Raw genomic sequence first — 17,165 nt, 5'->3', positions numbered from 1 at the left:
AACCAAAATTAATTTTCAATTCAGAAGATAAAAATGAGACTGATTAACAATTGCTGCATCCACTGTAATGTGTGGGAATTCAGTGTGAGACATAGACACGTCACCCTGAGACACATCCGTGGGTTGGTGCTGAGTGTAGTGTATTGTTTTTTTTGTCTGTCACGTTACACCCCACCTCTCTTGGTCACCCATCAATATCTTCTGTTTATTTATTGCGAGCAGTGCGATATAATATTTCGTCTAGTGTCCTGTAGTACTTTGTCTGCATGATCTGTGATAGCAGGAAGGTTTGGACCGGATTCAGACAGCCTCTTTTCAACCAACAGCAGCACTTAATAAATGTGCTTTTGTCTTGACTGACGACTCTCCGCTCTCAGTGTAGTTACACTGATGACTAAAGTAGCCTACATTTCATATTGTTCGCTGTCCAAACGTCATGCGGTGCTGTAAAGATGTGATTTACAATATTGAAAGGGCATTATGAAAGTCTTCTGCACAGAAGTGTAATAAAGTCTTCACTGTAATGCTGTGATTTTATTGGCTTAATCACAAATGCATTGCATTCGTAAATCACATCGCCTAGAAAAACATATTGTGAATCTCGCATAAGGATTATGATGCAACACCCTCTCACAAAATTAAATTCATCAATCCTCCCTGAATCCCGTCCAACAACATAAAGAAAATATAAATATAGACGACATTTCCATTATTATCGTTTTTAATGATTAATGGACACAAATTCTGAAAAAAAAAAATGATAAACAGGACTGGCTGCTCCACAATATTTTCCTGCTCCCCTTTTTTCTCTCCTCTCTTATCTTCTCATCTCTTTGAGTATCCTGTTCTCTCTTGTTTCACACTGTTCTGACCTGTAGTCCTCGATGAGTACATTAACACAGATGAATAGCCCTGCCTCTACAACCATAATTAGAGCAGAAAATTTCATCTGCTAATGTGTTTGGCTAGGTACTCACCGTGCACATACACCAACTTCCCAAGCCGTCGACACACAGGTTTGTGAAAAGGAGCACAGTGTGAATCACATTTCAGTGCTTCTGGGCTGAAGAGCCGCTGCACTTAATGGCACTTCAGCCTCCCTCCAGCAGCTGTATGTGGATTGTTGCCTTAACAACAAGGTGTTACACGCTGGCGGTGTATATTTCTGATACATTGTGGGGTACTTTTATAATCTAGTAAAACTCACAAGTAAACAACTCTGCTTCACCAGTATAAAGGTAAAAAAACAACTGTTCTTTCTCTGTTTGGTTCCGAGGAGGACCTTGTGTCATGTTGCCATGTTGTAAAGAAATAGGCTCTAGTTGTGAAGAGCAACTTTCTGAACTACAGCAGACATTAGAAAACAGATACTGTAATTGTTTATAAAATTCAAATAATCAATTTCAGTAGTTGTACGTATACATTTTCTGTGGATGAAATTTGAAAAGGTGACACCAAGAGTGAAAAGTGAAAGTGTGTCTGAAATGAGTTTGCCATTTTGTAGTGCTGTCCGAATGTGTAGTGAGAATTGTTATACCCTATATAGTGGACTCAAAATATCCCACAATGCACTGTGAAAAATAGTGGACAACAATGGTCACTAACTGAGCACAAATCCATAAGTTGTGGTGCGAAAGTAATGTATTTAAAGTGAGCAGAGCAGCATCACAACACAAACGGCCACAGAGTACTTTGAATTTATTAATTTGGGAAAATATGCTTATTGCCCTCACATTCACAACGGCCGTTAATTCTTACCTTTCACAATAAAAGCGCTAGACATATACGCTGCATCACTGCTTAGCAGGGGGAACTTAAATTCACTCAGAGCATTTCACTAACTCACTTACAATATGTATTTATCACACACAAAAATACACATCAGTATTTATTATGGATGGTCTACCAGCAGACGTTGATCTGGCATGTTTTAATTGTGTGACAGCAATGAGTAGTGTCCGAAAGTGTTTCTTCATTTTGCCGATGAGCTCACTAAATACTTCTCTACATCACTAGATAGTGAATGAGTGAATGATTTTCAGACACAGACAAAAAGTTTGCAGTCGTTGTAATTTTGTTTGTGTGTTGTCGTGCTGCAGTAGACTATGACTCACCAGTGCTGGTAAATATGAATAAACCAAACCAAAGTTATTTTGTCGGCAGAAAAGGGTAACTCTTGTTGATTTTTAATGTTAGTAATGGCAAATTTTATGACTGTCTTTATTCATATGAACATGTTAAATCGAGGGGAATAAGCTGTCATGTAAAGCAGTATTTCCTGTGGAATTTGGTAAACCTCAATGGGATTGTTTTCAGCGCTGCACAAAAACATAGCAACAGTTCGAAGTGGAAACAGTGATTCATTGAACTTTCTGCTGCATGTTATCTTTCAGCTTCCATTTTGCCTTTTGTGCGCGTTTTGGTATTTGCAGCATTTTCAACATTTGTTGAATCTGTCTTTACATCTTGACAGCAATCAATAAATCAAAGGCTCTAACACGTATCTGTGGTTGAAAAGTAAGGTGTGTTTACCAGAAGTTTTGAGTGTCAGCATGATAACATTAGCATTAAACACAAAGTACAGCTGAGGCTGATGGGAATGTCGTTAGTTTTGCAGGTATTTAGTCATAAACCAAAGTATTGGACGGACTGAAACTTTGACTTGTTGATGGCGCTAGATATAAAGTCACCAAGGTTATTTATTAGGCTACATCCACTGGGAGGCACAGATGTCTATACAAAATGTTGTGCCCATCTATCAAGTAGTTTTTGAGATATTTCACCTAAAAGCCAAAAAGTCAGTAGGATCCTCTGGGGACACTGAATGTCTGTACCAATTTTAATAGCAATTCATCCAGTTGTTGATATATTGTTGAGATATTTGAACCTGATTTGCCATCGCTGCATGCTTTAATGACATGAGTCTGTGCTGCCTACTAACCAAGAGATGAAAGTGCTCCTCAGGTCAAGGCGGTCCGCACGCGCATGCAGCACCCCCAACAACACCCGCCCCAACCGCCAGCCAAAGCTTCAGATATTCACCGCTTATTGCTATCAAAGCTCCGGAGCCCAAAAAAAGGTATTTGTTGCAGCCCTATAGTGTACTCTTGGTAGTTTCTCAGCACTTACCGACCCTACCTTAATGTTTGTGATTTTGCTCTTGTGTGCATTCATTGGGTCCACTGTAATAATTTTAATGATGTAAAAAAAAGATTCAATTGAAATACAGTAGCGGTCTCACAGGACATCCCTCAGATACATGTAATTATGCCGCTACATACAGGTCCTCTCAGCGGCTCCTCAGTATTACATCGAGTACGGTGGGTCTTGTCTCACCAGGGATCAGCGTGTTAATGGCTGATTGACGCTTGGTGTCGAGCAAATGAGGTCTGGTAAGCTGGGTGAGGCTGCAGCGAGGACCTGAGGCTCGCTGTAATTGGAAATGAGAGGGTGGATGCTGTGGCAGAGGGGGTCAGCTGTATTCACACACACACACACATGCACATCATTCTCTCTCTTGGTGTCACATACACACACATTGTTTCTCACAGAACACCCGTTTCACTTTTTTCTGATTCACGCGCACACACACACTCACGGCCCGGTTGTAATTAGTGGCATAGGGTACTGGTCACACATAATGCTGCTAATTGGGCTGGCAGGCACCATTACCCAGAGCTAATCACCATTCTCTGGGTGACGAGGCGTCCTGGCCCTCCGACCACTAGCTGCTAGCAGGATCCACATCACATTGGCAGAGCTCGGAGAGTCGTGCTACACCAATTACCCAGCTAAACTCACTGACTCACGTACTCTGCCTTAACATATTTGTAGGTAATGCCTTTGAATTGGGTCATGCTGCTGCTTAAGGGTAGCCAATGTTCTTACTCTTCTGAAAACATCCTTGAGTATCACCTCATCCCTACTTGTACCACTGGGCAGACTCTGTGTTCATAGAGCTATAATGGGCTGTAATGAATACAATTGTTGTTGTCTCCTTCTGGACCCAGCGCTAGTCTAGTCTTATGTCTTCTTGCTCTCCTTAAGGTTTTAGCGGCTGATGTTTCTTATCTAGGCGCCAACCTCCGAGTCTGGAAAGTGAATAGAAGTCTATGAGAAAATGAGCCTACTTCTCACTTGATTTATTACCTCAGTAAACATTGTAAACTTCAGTTTATGGTCTCAATCGCTAATTTCAAGTCTTCTTCAATACAGCATGATGTTCATTTAGTAAATTATGGTCCCATTTAGAGTCAAATAGACCATAAAGCAGGGGATGCTTTAGGACGTGGCTACCTTGTGATTCACGGCTCGCTACCACCGTGTTGTCCGGTCTGGGAGTGTTTTCGTCTTTGAACTTTAACCCTTTCATAGTGCGTTTTACATTTTGGTCTCCTAAAAGTGTCTTATTCAGCGTTCGGTTGTACTTAGCTCCACCCTCCCGTTGCACTTCTGGTTGCAAAATAACCAAGATGACGACGGCCAAAAACCAAGATGGATACGGCCAAAATGCCGAACTCAAGGCTTCAAAACTGTAGTCTGCAACCCAATGGGTAACGTCACGATGACTATGTCAACTTCTTATACTGTATGTCTATGTTCTTACCTCAGTATGACTAGAGTCTCATCATCCTTCCTCTGACAACCTGTGTGTTCAGGGATGGGATAGAGAGGGGAGATGATTGCTGTCTGGTATCCTGAACATGGCTAAACAGGAACAGAGACGGGTTTTTTTTCAGCTCTCCACATCAGGAGGCTTTCATTTTCGTGCCCATTAAACATGACCTGACTTTAATTGCATGTGCAAGCCTCTCGACCAGACCTCATTTCAAATTAGGGTTCCGTAGCCCTTTCCCACAATGCTTGATTTAGCTTGGGCTGTCTTGTAATGTCAGAGAGCAGTAGCCTTTGATTTTTTTTTTATTGTTCTCATAATGGTTTATCCTAATTTAACAAACTATTTGCAAAATTCATACAAACATGTTTATTTGATAATGATGGGCTGTGTTGTTTTTACAGTCAGTTTTAGGACTCTCCATGTGTAATTGTTCCCCCTAGTGACCACCTGATTTCAGGCTGTTTGTAGCAATACCTACGAAAAGTAATGCACCGTAATTTGTATATATCCCACAAAATGAATCCGTATGTAATCCATGTAATTGTGAACCAGAAAGTATAAAGAGCTGCAAGCGCTGCATAGGGAGGAGGTCAGGTAGGATGGGTGGTTGAAAAGACCCAGGCCCAGGAGGCTGGTGTTTGTATCTCGTGTGAAACCAGAAGTCAACATTGATTTATTTGTCAAGTAACTTGCGTACTTAAGTAAAACCACTTCCATAGTTATTTTAATCCCAACCACGATCTTTGCCTAAACCTGACTAAGTAGTTTAGTTGCCTAAACTAGCCAAGTTGTTTCCTGTGAAGACGGAAGTTTATTTTGAAAAGCCTGTAGGCATGTAACGTGCGGAGGTTGACACGTGTTGCTGGACATTCGTAGGAGAATGGACGAAAAATGAGGAATACGTTTTTGTAAGATATCATACGAACCGTTGCATGAAGATACATTGACCTCAGTTTGCTATGTTTCCTCGGCCCTGTTTCCCAACATTCAGCTCGGGAGATGTCAGCGATTGACAAATCATATTGTATGTACACTCCACAGTAATATAGCATACTTCATAGCATGACGCAAAGTGGTATCAATGTTGTATCTCTCAGCAAAAAAAAGTGCATGAGCATATTTCCCAAAATGTTAAAGGTCTCATTGATCAAATTTTTATGTAGATGAATATTTTTTTTTTTAATAATACAGCTACAGAGCTTTGAGATATGTGCCAAATAAAAGTATGTCTTTTTCTGAAAAAAATGATGATTGTGAATTAATAATTTAAAACATTTAGGCGGGTCCAAAATTAATGTTTTGTTTATCTCTGTGGAAACCATCTGACGTTTGGTTCCCACTTCTAACAAGGCTTGTGAGCCAATAGTAAAACAACGTTGGTATCTGGGTCGTCAGTTAGTGTGGAAAAAACATGTAAATGGCTGAGATTGACGGTAAGTGTCTGGCAACGACTTGTTGTGAAGTGAATGCAATTGAACGGGGGAGAGAGAATGTGACATCTAGTGGCTGAATGTTGTTAATGTAAACGATAGCACCTTTAAGCTATTTCTTTAGAGTTTGATATTGACCGGCTTGACTTCCATTTTAATATCAGTAGGTTGATTATTTAATTACTGTTTCATTGTTTTAAAGAAGAGATCTTCTTCTCCTCCATGTTGTTGTAGGAATGGATCACTACACGGCCAGTATGGACAGTAAGAGGAATGATTAAAGCAACCAATACTATTTCAATGTACATGTAATATGTAAGTGTTGTATCAAGACAGACAGGAAATCTCTCCTTAAAGTCTCTTTTCTCTGGCCCTCTTCAGTCTCTTTCCAGTCGCCACCTGTCTGACTTCTACTAATCTCCCTCTGTAAATAAATGTCTCTGTCTGAAACACCTGTCTCTATAACAACCACTATGCCACTCATCTGATTTTGTGTATGTGTGTGTGTTTGAGAGAGATTGAGTGTCCATCCAGGCTGTTGGCAGAGAAATGCCCTGAGTTGGGGGTAGCAGGTGAGCAAGCTGCGTTATAGCCTTTTTTAAGATCAGTGACACACCGGGAGGAGGTGGAGGCCACGTCTGTGGAGCTGGAGAGCAGGAAGCAGGTGGCAGAGACCCAGAGACAGTGTGACGAGTACCTGTCTGTCATTGTACAGCAGAAGACAGCTTGACAAGCAGCAGAAAGTAAGCTAAGCCTTGGATAGTACATTGCCACGTTAGCTCTAACATGAAATCTTCTTGGTGTCACGTCTAAAATACAAGCTTTTTTTCTAAAATGTAATATGGCCAGCATAATTTGTTAATCTCTAAGTATCTGGCCTTCTTTTTACTAGAAAAAAAAGTCATAAATTAGTATACCCTGTGGTCATCCATTCAGCTATTTTCTGTCCTTTCTCATTTACTACTAGAGTCTCTGAGTAAAAAGAACATGACAGAGATCGAGTCCCACGGCCGTCCCCCAGCACCGGTGGAGACAGTGATGCAGGCCATCGTGATCCTCCAGGGCAAAGAGCCCACCTGGGCGGAGGCCAAGGGCCAGCTGGGAGAGAGACAGCAGCAGGATGAAGGGATGAATAAGGGGAAGAAATTAAAGGAGAGAGAGAGAGAGATGCAGGGAGACAGAGCCATTTGGCCCCGGCAGAGAGGAGATTGGAAGTGTGGCAAAGAAACAGAGGAAATAGGAGCACTTACATGCCCTAAAAATGAGCTGAGTAAAACCTGACAAGCACAGATTGTGTACAGTCCAACTGATCTGTCAGTTTCTGAAAGACAAAAACAAATAAGAGAGACTAAAAAAGCATTTGGGTGCCAATGCAGTTTTTTACGGGTAGCCCTCCTGTTACACTTAATACCATAACTTTTTTTTATGTCTGACATATTTCTCTTGTTTTACTTGTTTTTGACACCTAACACCCTTAAATCTGTAAAGTGCTTCTTTCCTTCCCCTTGCCTGTGGATTAGAAACACACTTATTTTCATTTTTATTTATTTTGTGGCTTTTCAAAGAGGATTACAGCAGGTGAGAATCCCCTTTTAAAGATTTCAAAGTCACACATTCAGAAAAAATTATCACCTTAAGTTCGCTTTTTAATTAGATGTTGTTTACAAAAGAAAAGATGTGATTTGTGGCAAATAATTTTCTCAAGTGCGGGTGAAGTATAATGAAGTTTGCCAGCGTACAGGTGAGATGTCTCCCCTCTGACTCACTGAGTAAATTTTCATCTTGGTGATCACAGTCCTGTAACGGCAGAGGCACTGGAAAAAACAGATAAAAACACATAAAACACAAAGCGGCGCGGTGATTCGGGGAGATCACGAGGAAGGTCACAAAAACAGGGAAACATTTCTCAGATTAGGAAATTAATCAAACTGAGAAGGTAACAGAGAAAAGAATAATTTCCCCGGTATGTGTGTCCTTGAAATATGAAGTAAACTTCATCAGAATATTAGTAAACTTTGACAATGACAATATGTTGGACCTTGTGTTAAAGATGATCTTGAATTATTTGTTTTTCAGGTACGTTGAGATAAAGTTCCCACGTTCACTAGGGTTCAGTTCCCTCTCTAAGGCCGCCGCAGTGAGGGACTGGAGCATCCACGGCCTGCCCTCTAACACATTCTCAGCTGAGTCATCGGTCAGTACATCTAAGTTGCCATTAAAGGTCTATTGACTGAGATTAGCTGAAGTCCAGTGAGCACACTAAAGCAAAGACACTTTGAAAATTAAGCAAACAAGAGCGTCCACTGTTGCACTCTGGGTGACTTTGGCCTTCCTGCATTTGTTGTTAACAGTTTAACTTAACACAGTTATTGAAGTACACAGCAAATTAAACGAAGCAAACAGAGGAACAGCTTCACAACTGTAGGCATCAGAGTCCTCGAAGTATGCCCTTATATTCTGTCCTTGTGAGTAGCAGCAAGTAGGAGAAGTGAACAAAACATTTTAAGCTTTTATCATGTAGCTTAAACAGCGTTCCTCTGGGCAGAGTGTATTTGTGTGCACTTTATTTCTATACTATACTTTATCAAGTGCTATACACAAACATAAGTTGCCTTGATCAAGTTATATAGTGTTTTCCTCTTTTGAGATGGGAGCTGATGGTGGACCTTCAAGGCCGAGCTCTGAAGTGCATCAACAATATGGAGCTAAAAACAGTGAGTGTTGGCTCAGCCAGTCTGCTAATTAGGCCCATGTAGACATTCATGTTCTGTCTCTACTGTTGCTAAGTTAAATTTCTGGAGCAAAAGAAGTGCATGCAGGGAAGTCATAGTATTGAGGACATGGACTACAATCTGTTAGTGTATTTATAGCAACCACATTTTTGTATTTTCCACATAGACTGTATATAAGAAGTGGACATAGTCACCGTGACGTCGTTCATTGCATTGCATTTTGTGTAAAGTTGTAAAGCCTTTATTATCATGCCTACTTGATTTAAAATGTTTGGAGAATCCGTTCCCCTTCTTGTGGACAGTGTTTGCTTCGTGTTACACTCCAGTCCGACCCAAGCAGCGCTTCCTTCCTTGTTTTTCCTGACATGTACAACTGAATCTGTGTCCTCTAGGGCAAATCAATGTCTGTTTGCCTCTGGCTGCATATTTCCATCGACTTCCTATGCACATCTTGCCAGCTTTAAATGTTGCTTTGCATTGTGTGATGCTGCTGAAGGGTATGTGCTCCATTTGTTATTTAGCAACGCAGAACAGTTTTTTCCCCAGTGTGAGGGGGCAACAAATAGAAAGCTTGGAGCAGTTGAGGGTTTTAATCCGTTGACATAATCAGGGGGACACCACCCCACCTCCGTTTACCACTTACGGCAATCCCCAATGTTGCCTCTGCCGCTGGTTACCTCCCATGTTCTTTCACCACTCTCTCTCTCTGTCTCTCTCCGTAAAGCAGTTTAGCCTCAAACATTAACAGGTTGAGGAAAGTAATCTATGTGTTGAAAACATGTTGACGAACACGAGAACATGAGCCCGTGGACAGACATTTATAATGGAGACCAGATTGTCTTGAGCTGTTATCAACCGAGGCATTGCAGTGAAATGCATTATGGTCATATTTAAGGACAGCTCTTGTTATTTGAAGGGATTTACTTTGACTGGATATCAGATAAGCCATCAGTAGTGGAAAGCCAGAGAAAGCTACAAAGAAAGTTTACAGGAGCTAATATGGCCTTCCTGTTTTCCAAAACTACTGTGACTTCTGTTTTCCCTCTCTCTCTCTCTCTCTCTCTCTCTCTCTCTCTCTCTCTCTCTCTCTCTCTCTCTCTCTCTCTCTCTCTCTCTCTCTCTCTCTCTCTCTCTCTCTCTGAACTCTTTCTTAAACTTAACTTTTTGTGTGTGTGCGTGCGTTCAATCTGCCACATGCCTCCAATTTACGCTCAAGTGGCATTCATCATTCAGCACACCAGGTAAGTGGTAATTTGGTGCATCTGGAGTTGACTTCTCTTATTTTTCTCTTAACAGAAAATTAGGTGAAATTAAGTCACTCTGACGTTCTGTGTATTCCTTTAGGTCCTGAATGCGTCGTCTGAGAGAGAGGTGGCTGCAAAGATTTGTCAACTATCAAAGAGAGAGAGTGAGAGGGCAAAGCAGACTGAGTGAGTTAGACGCCTCACTATTTTTCCATCCCAATCTTTAGGTCATCGTTGCTCTCATCGTCCTCCCTCTTTTCAAAACGTCCTCCGTCTCCACAAAACGTCTCCTCTCTCTTTACTTTCTTTTCTCCGGCCCATTTCTTCTCACTGTGTGCCATTCAGACAGTTTTCTTCCTCTTTGGTCTTTCTGACCTTTCGTTCTCTCTCCAGGTCTTTGCTCTGCTTCATTGCTCCCACTTCATTCAGCTGCCACTTCACAATGTAGCCACAGCGTGACATTTAGGGACAATTGAGTTGTGGCAGTTATAGATTGCGGCTGCAGCGTCTGAGAGTGGCGTATTTGTCTAATAGCCGAGTCGTCTGTTCCCTCTGACTTGACAATAATCAATAACCCTTTCTGTCTCTTTGTTCATCCATACAGTATACCCGTCCATTGTGGTACGACTAGTAAGGCAAGGCAGGGCAATTTTATCTATAAAGTATGTTTCATACACAGAGAAAGTTCAAGGTGCTCTACAGAGAAGTTAAAAAATACAATACAGAGTTGGAACAAATCAATTCAAAGCTAAACTACGTAGTGAAAGAAAAGAGTTACAGAATAAGGAAATAAAAAGATTTATTATAATAATAATATATAATAATAATACAATGATAACAAGCTTATTATTTAATTTATATATGCATATGATTTGGTTGTATTTTTTCCCTGCAGTGCTGACTCTGACATCAGATTTAATGCTACAAAGAGTAATGTAAGTATGTAAGTATGTAGCAAAGAGGGGAGATAATTTGTATTTCTTAAAGCTGATATATCAATATATATATTATTTATGTACCTATTACTTTTTAAATATTTTTCATATTATATTTATATTAACAATGGCTCAAATTACTTTGTGTAATACAGGCCTCAACCTTCAGGTCTGAAAAGTGAAGCCAATGCGCCTTAAACTTGCGTTCTCTCTAATATCCAGCAGGGGGCGACTCCTCTGGTTGCAAAAAGAAGTCTGATTGTATAGAAGTCGATGAGAAAATGAGCCTACTTCTCACTTGATTTATTACCTCAGTAAACATTGTAAACATGAGTTTATGGTCTCAATCGCTAGTTTCAAGTCTTCTTCAATACAGCATGATGTTCATTTAGTAAATTACGGTCCCATTTAGAGTCAAATAGACCATAAAGCAGGGGATGCTTTAGAGCGGGGCTACCTTGTGATTGCCAGGTTGCTACCACGGCATTGTCTGGGAGTTGTCCGTGTTTTTACAACTTAAAACCTTTCACAGTGTGTTTTCAGTTCATGAAAGTTAATTGGAACACTTTGGTTTCTTAAAAATTGTTGTACTTAGCTCCACCCTCCAGTGTCACGTCTGGTTGCAAAAAACACGGTGACTACGTCCACATCTTATATACAGTCTATGGAGTAATGTGAAAGGGGTTGCTCGCAGTGCTGGACCCACAGAGAAGTTTCAGACAGGAATGATAAGGCACGTTAAGTGTAAATAATATACATGTATGTGCAGACTGGATTAGGTAGAGAGCAGCATATTTTATGGTATTTTATCGTACCAAAAAGCTGCATGTTATGCTTTGGATATGTGGCAGCACTGAAGTTTTTTAATTCTGAGAACGGGCAATCGATAATGATGCTGATGATTTCATGTGATATGGGTTATGGTGGTCCTTAACGTTTGTAATTATCTATCTATGTGTTATATTTTTGTCTGCGGGTCTGAATTGTATTGGATTGATGCTGGGAGATAAAGAGGAAGATGGGACAAAGTGTGGGAGTATGGGGAGATGAGGACATTAGTAAGAGACAGTAGGAGGACAGGGAAAGATGAAGGATGAAGAGGGGCGAGCATGTAAGGAGTAGGAGAACAGAAGAGAAATAAGGTGAGGGAGGAGGAAGACAAATAAGTGAAGGAGGACAGAGGGCGAGGGATGGCAAGGAGCCATAGCAGGAGGACGTATGGGGAAGGAAGAGGGATGAGAGGAAAGAGAAGGTGGGGAAAGGGCGACTGATTGAAGATGAAGAGGAGTGCTGAGGTCAGTAGAAAAGTAGTTTTAAAAAAGCTAAGGACGGAGACAGAGGAAGGGGAGAGCTGAAGAAGGATCAGCACACATTTGATCATAAATCTGTAAGATGTACATCTGGAGACAAATGAAGCCTCTGTACTCACATGTTACAGAGTGGTACTAGTTTTTATAGACTGTTTAACATCGACACATTTCCCAAACTCACATTATAAAATACAATATAAAACAGTAATTCACTTGTGAATTGTTACACAGACTTTAAAAAAAAAAGCATAAAACCAGCAGGAAATATTGACACAAAATGAAAAAGGCAGGCAAAGTCTGCAACCCAAGACCGATGATTCAGAAGAGAATAACTATTTCACACAACTGGGTATTGTAGAAGTGCACTGTGGAGGTGGAGAGTAGACTCAAGCAAAGACTAATTTCCACTGCAGCAATGCTGACGGATGGACTAAAGGAACCTTATTTTACCCTATAAATTTTTTATTCCTAGATCCTCCAAACTATTAGCTGCTTCCCCTTTGTTCCCTTTCACTGCCTCTCTACCTTCCGTTCTTTCCCCTCACTCAACCTCTCCTAAGCTCTCTGCTGGGATCCAACTTTTGGCTCTGACTTTGTTCTAAGTCAGACCTGTTATTCAAAATACAGGAAACGCTTTGGCATTGTCAGTATCAACTTGCACCCATAAAAAGAGCCATGATTAGAGTGTAGGCAGCACTAACAACCAAACTGCATGTACTTGTGTTGAAGCACTACATGTCACTGTCATTATTTATTCCGCGGTTTTGTTGAATATTCGATTCTGATTGGTCAATCACAGCGTTCTACGGTCTGTTATTTCTTTACAGCAAACGGCTGCTATGTATAACACACAGTCAAATTATTGATTTCTTACGAATGTAGCCATGTTTCATATTTCACCTTGCGGCGGCTTCACTACGTCGAGCATAAACCAAGCTTTAATCGCTCAAAGTGGAGAATTATTTGGGGCAAAAGAAAAAATTCTCCGGGGCTACAGCCCCCAAAGCCCAGGACAGACGACACCACTACTTCTATGTTCTGACTCCTAGGTTAGGAACACTGTCCTAGGAGACATACAGTGATTATTTAGCATTACTGTAAGTAACACTGTGTGTTTGAGATCCACAAGCTGCTCTTCAGCTTCCAGATGTGTGCCAACTTAACATGGATGGAGTCCAGCTTCTTCTTTCTTCGAGGAGGTCTCTCTGATTTGACATAATCCAACAGGACAAACCTTTTATTTTCAAAGACTTGGAACACACTTAATGCCCCAGGAGGCTTTCCACTGTGAATTAAAAAAATTGGAACTGTGTAGAAGTGATGCTTCCCCTTTTTGAGAAGATAACTTTCCGATACCTACCTATTTTGCGAGTGCATTTCTCATGCTTTCTTATTCTGTATGACGGATGTGTTGTTTGTTTAGTCTCGTCCTTGATAATCTGAATTGGTTCAGGATTGTCAGGATCACTCAACGCTTGATGGAGCAGTTGAGACGGACAACGAGCTGAGACAATAGAGCTGGAGGACAAGCTGTCCAACTTCCACATTTCCATCCACTTTCCTGGAACAGCACCCCCGAGAAGCTTTGCTTTACCACCAGGTTTGAATGTGTTGTCGGAGGGTTTTATAGTTTTACTGCCGCAACGAGAATATTCTTCTCACCGGCAGCGATAAAGTGGAAGTGAAGTCAGGTGCGAGGGCAGGTGTATGAGTGTTTGAGAAAGGCAGCTTTGTGTGTGTTGGTGTCTTCTTCATCAGTTTCCTGCTGTGTACTGAGAAGTTTTCATGGTTTTGCTTGACAATTGAGAACAGCTGTATGCTTTCTGTATTTGATTAAGAAAACAATCCCCTGCCAGCTTGTATATATATTATACCCCGGTGAATACATGTATTCTCCTCTGCTTTCTCTGACAACTGATGATCTATTCATGGCTGCTGCTTGACTGAAGGCAGAAGAGAGCCGTAGAGTGTGTGGGTTTGTGGATATCTGTCACTCACTCCCGTTGCTTTATTCCATCAGTGGGAATTAGATTTGACAAAGTTGAGCTCAATATTAATGTGATCACAGGAGGATTTTGCTGCTGCCAAGATTTCTTCTCCCCTCAGCTTTGAGTGGAGTCTAGTGTTTATCTAGGTCAGTTAATGATGTAGGGTCATGATTCATGACTCGTATTAACTCAGTGAGTTTGATGAAACTTTCACTGAGCATATTCATAATACAATAAGCCATACTTTCTTTCTCTTTCTCCTTATGTGTTGTCTGCCCTTTCCACTTAGTTTCCTCTCTGTAATTTCTCACCTGCCCTCTCTTGCTTTACATCACCTTATCCATCCATTTCCCCCTCTTAACTGCCCTCCGTCTCCTCTGAATTCCCTGCCTCTACCCCTTCCTCTCTGTTCTTCCTCCTTCTAGGTGATTTGGGGAATAGATGTAACGAGCTACAGAAGATTTTGAGAGCTCTCTGCGTCAGTACCGCATCTCCGTCTGCGTCACCGCTGTATTGTTTATTGTAATCACTTTAATCGCTCTCTACTGCTCTACAAGCTGTGAGCGTCAGCTGTTATCCCAACCATCCCTGTCGCCCCCTCTGTCTTGTTCTTCTTCTCTATCCATGCGGCTGCCTCTCTCTGTTTCTGACTGTCTGACTGAGTCCACCCACATTCCACCATAAGCCCCCTATTTGATTGCTAGAATGGTCGCCAGAGACTGAGGCGATGCTGCATTGGTGCCGAAATTCTCAGCTGTTGAGTTTAAAGGAACAGTGTATAACCACCTGAAACTAAGGATCGTTGTGTTTCCGTTAGCTTAGAATGAGCCCTTCATATCTACATAGGGAGCGGGTCCTCTTCACAGAATCCGCCATGTTGCTCCGCAACAGACAAACCAAACATTGGCTCTAGAGAGAGCCTTTTGTGTTTTTCCGTTACCCGAAGGCCACCGTAGTTCTCTGACATGCTTGTGAAACTGCGGTAACCTGAGCCGGTAACCACGGTTTTGCACTCGGTGGCTCACGTTACCACAGTCTTGGAAAGGGAGGAGTGAGTGGAGGGGTATTCAGTTGGTTGCAATCTGTCTAGATGCCACCAAATCCTCCAAACTGCACCTTTAAAGGAACAATATGTAGCACTGACTACCATTTAAAACGGGTAACAGCAGTCCAATTTCAAAACATTGCAGCCGTGGCCCGTCCAGTCCTCCGGTGTGAGTGGTAGCAGTTAGCAAATTTTTTTGCAATTTGATGGTTAACGTCTAGACATGACTGCGTTAGCCTCCGGCCAGCAGTAGTCTGACTCACTTCACCGGCTGTGTGTCTCAAATACTCGCTGCCTTGTTAACCCAGCTGCACATGGAACACAGAGAGATATGTCGAGGCTGTTTGGTCGGGTAGAATCTAACGTTAACAATTATCTCTGTTGATCCAATTCCCTTGCTTGCTTCCATGGCTGCAGAAGGCTGTGTGCATGCCGATTTGCTTCATATGTGGCAACGAGGTTTTGAAATGGGCAGTGGATGGTAGCACACAGGCCAAAAGAAGAACAGACGTTCTGAACCAGAATTGAAATTTCAACAGAGAACATACTGGCTGTAGCATTGTTGTCTGAGAAGCCAGTATTTAAATTCAGCATGTTTCCTTAATCTCTGATGACATATCATGGTAATTTCATGATGTACAGTATTACAGTAAATACATTACATATTGGTCCTTTAAGTTGAGAAACAAATGTTTCATGCATCAATTGTCTAATTCGGTTAGATTGTAATTTACTTGACTTTCACGAAGCCCATCTCAGAGTTACTATCAGGTGTCAAGTAGTCTGACTCACCAGTAGACTGTGGGTATAAGCCTGCCATCTATTTTGCAAGGCTACCATCGCTGCATCCAGTGCTTAGCGCCGCCCAAGATGATAGAGATTGGTTTAAAGATATACAAACAAACCGAGTGGTTTTCCCCCTATAGCAGAATGATAATGGGTGTAGCCAGACTTTCCTTTAGAGCTGACACAGCACTGTGGATATAGGTCTGGTTAAGAGTACAGTAGGTGTCAAGTGAGTTACACATTGTTGGCTCATCTATTCTCTCTTTCTTTTCCCTTCTTTGCTGACTACTCTCTCTGTTCTCCTCCACAGGTTGAGGAGGAAACCACCAGCAGGACTCCTCTGATCTTTGGTCGGTCTCTGCGTCTGGTCGGACCCCACAGGAGCCCTGAGCATAGTAGAAGAGGGCGTCAAGACCGGTACGACACCATCTTTGCTTTGTCGCCCGGCTTGCTCTTCTGTCTCTGATTTGTTCTGTTGCTTAGCAGTGTTCTTTTTTTTTCCTCCCACAAGTATTTCTTTTAGGCTCCAGTGTCATTTGCGCTTGACAAAGTGCACAAAATACTTTATGAATATTTGATTGATTTGGTTTATTCAGATGAATCTTTCGCTCACCGTATCGACCCGCTGTTTCCCTGCTCCCTCATGCTCATCAGCATGATTTGCAGCTATTTATTATACCAGTGGAGGCCTGACTGTCAGTTTCTATGGTTTGTTGCCTTTCAGACACGCCTCTCTGCGACTGGGGAAATGTCACTGTTATACATCAAGCAATTTGTTTGTTTGGGGAAGTCAATTTTTATCGTCTTTCCTTTGATTCATTTTCACCCTTCCATGTCCTCCCTCTTCTTTGCCCTAGATGCATAACAGTCCTAACGGGCTGGGTACAAATGGCACACAATTAACTGTCAACTTCATAGCTTCTACTGTACCATATAAGAATCAATCATCCCTTACTGTTACCTTTCTATGTTTTGCACAGGCTGCAACCTCTGATTCTGAAAAGTGAAGCCAATGCTGAAGTGCCTTAAACTGTCATTCTTTCTAACAGCCAGCAGGGGGCGACTCCTCTGGTTGCA

The sequence above is a fragment of the Sebastes fasciatus genome, chromosome 22 (genome assembly GCF_043250625.1).
Source record: "Sebastes fasciatus isolate fSebFas1 chromosome 22, fSebFas1.pri, whole genome shotgun sequence".
Lineage (NCBI taxonomy): Eukaryota > Metazoa > Chordata > Actinopteri > Perciformes > Sebastidae > Sebastes > Sebastes fasciatus.
This window is presented reverse-complemented; position numbering follows the sequence as displayed.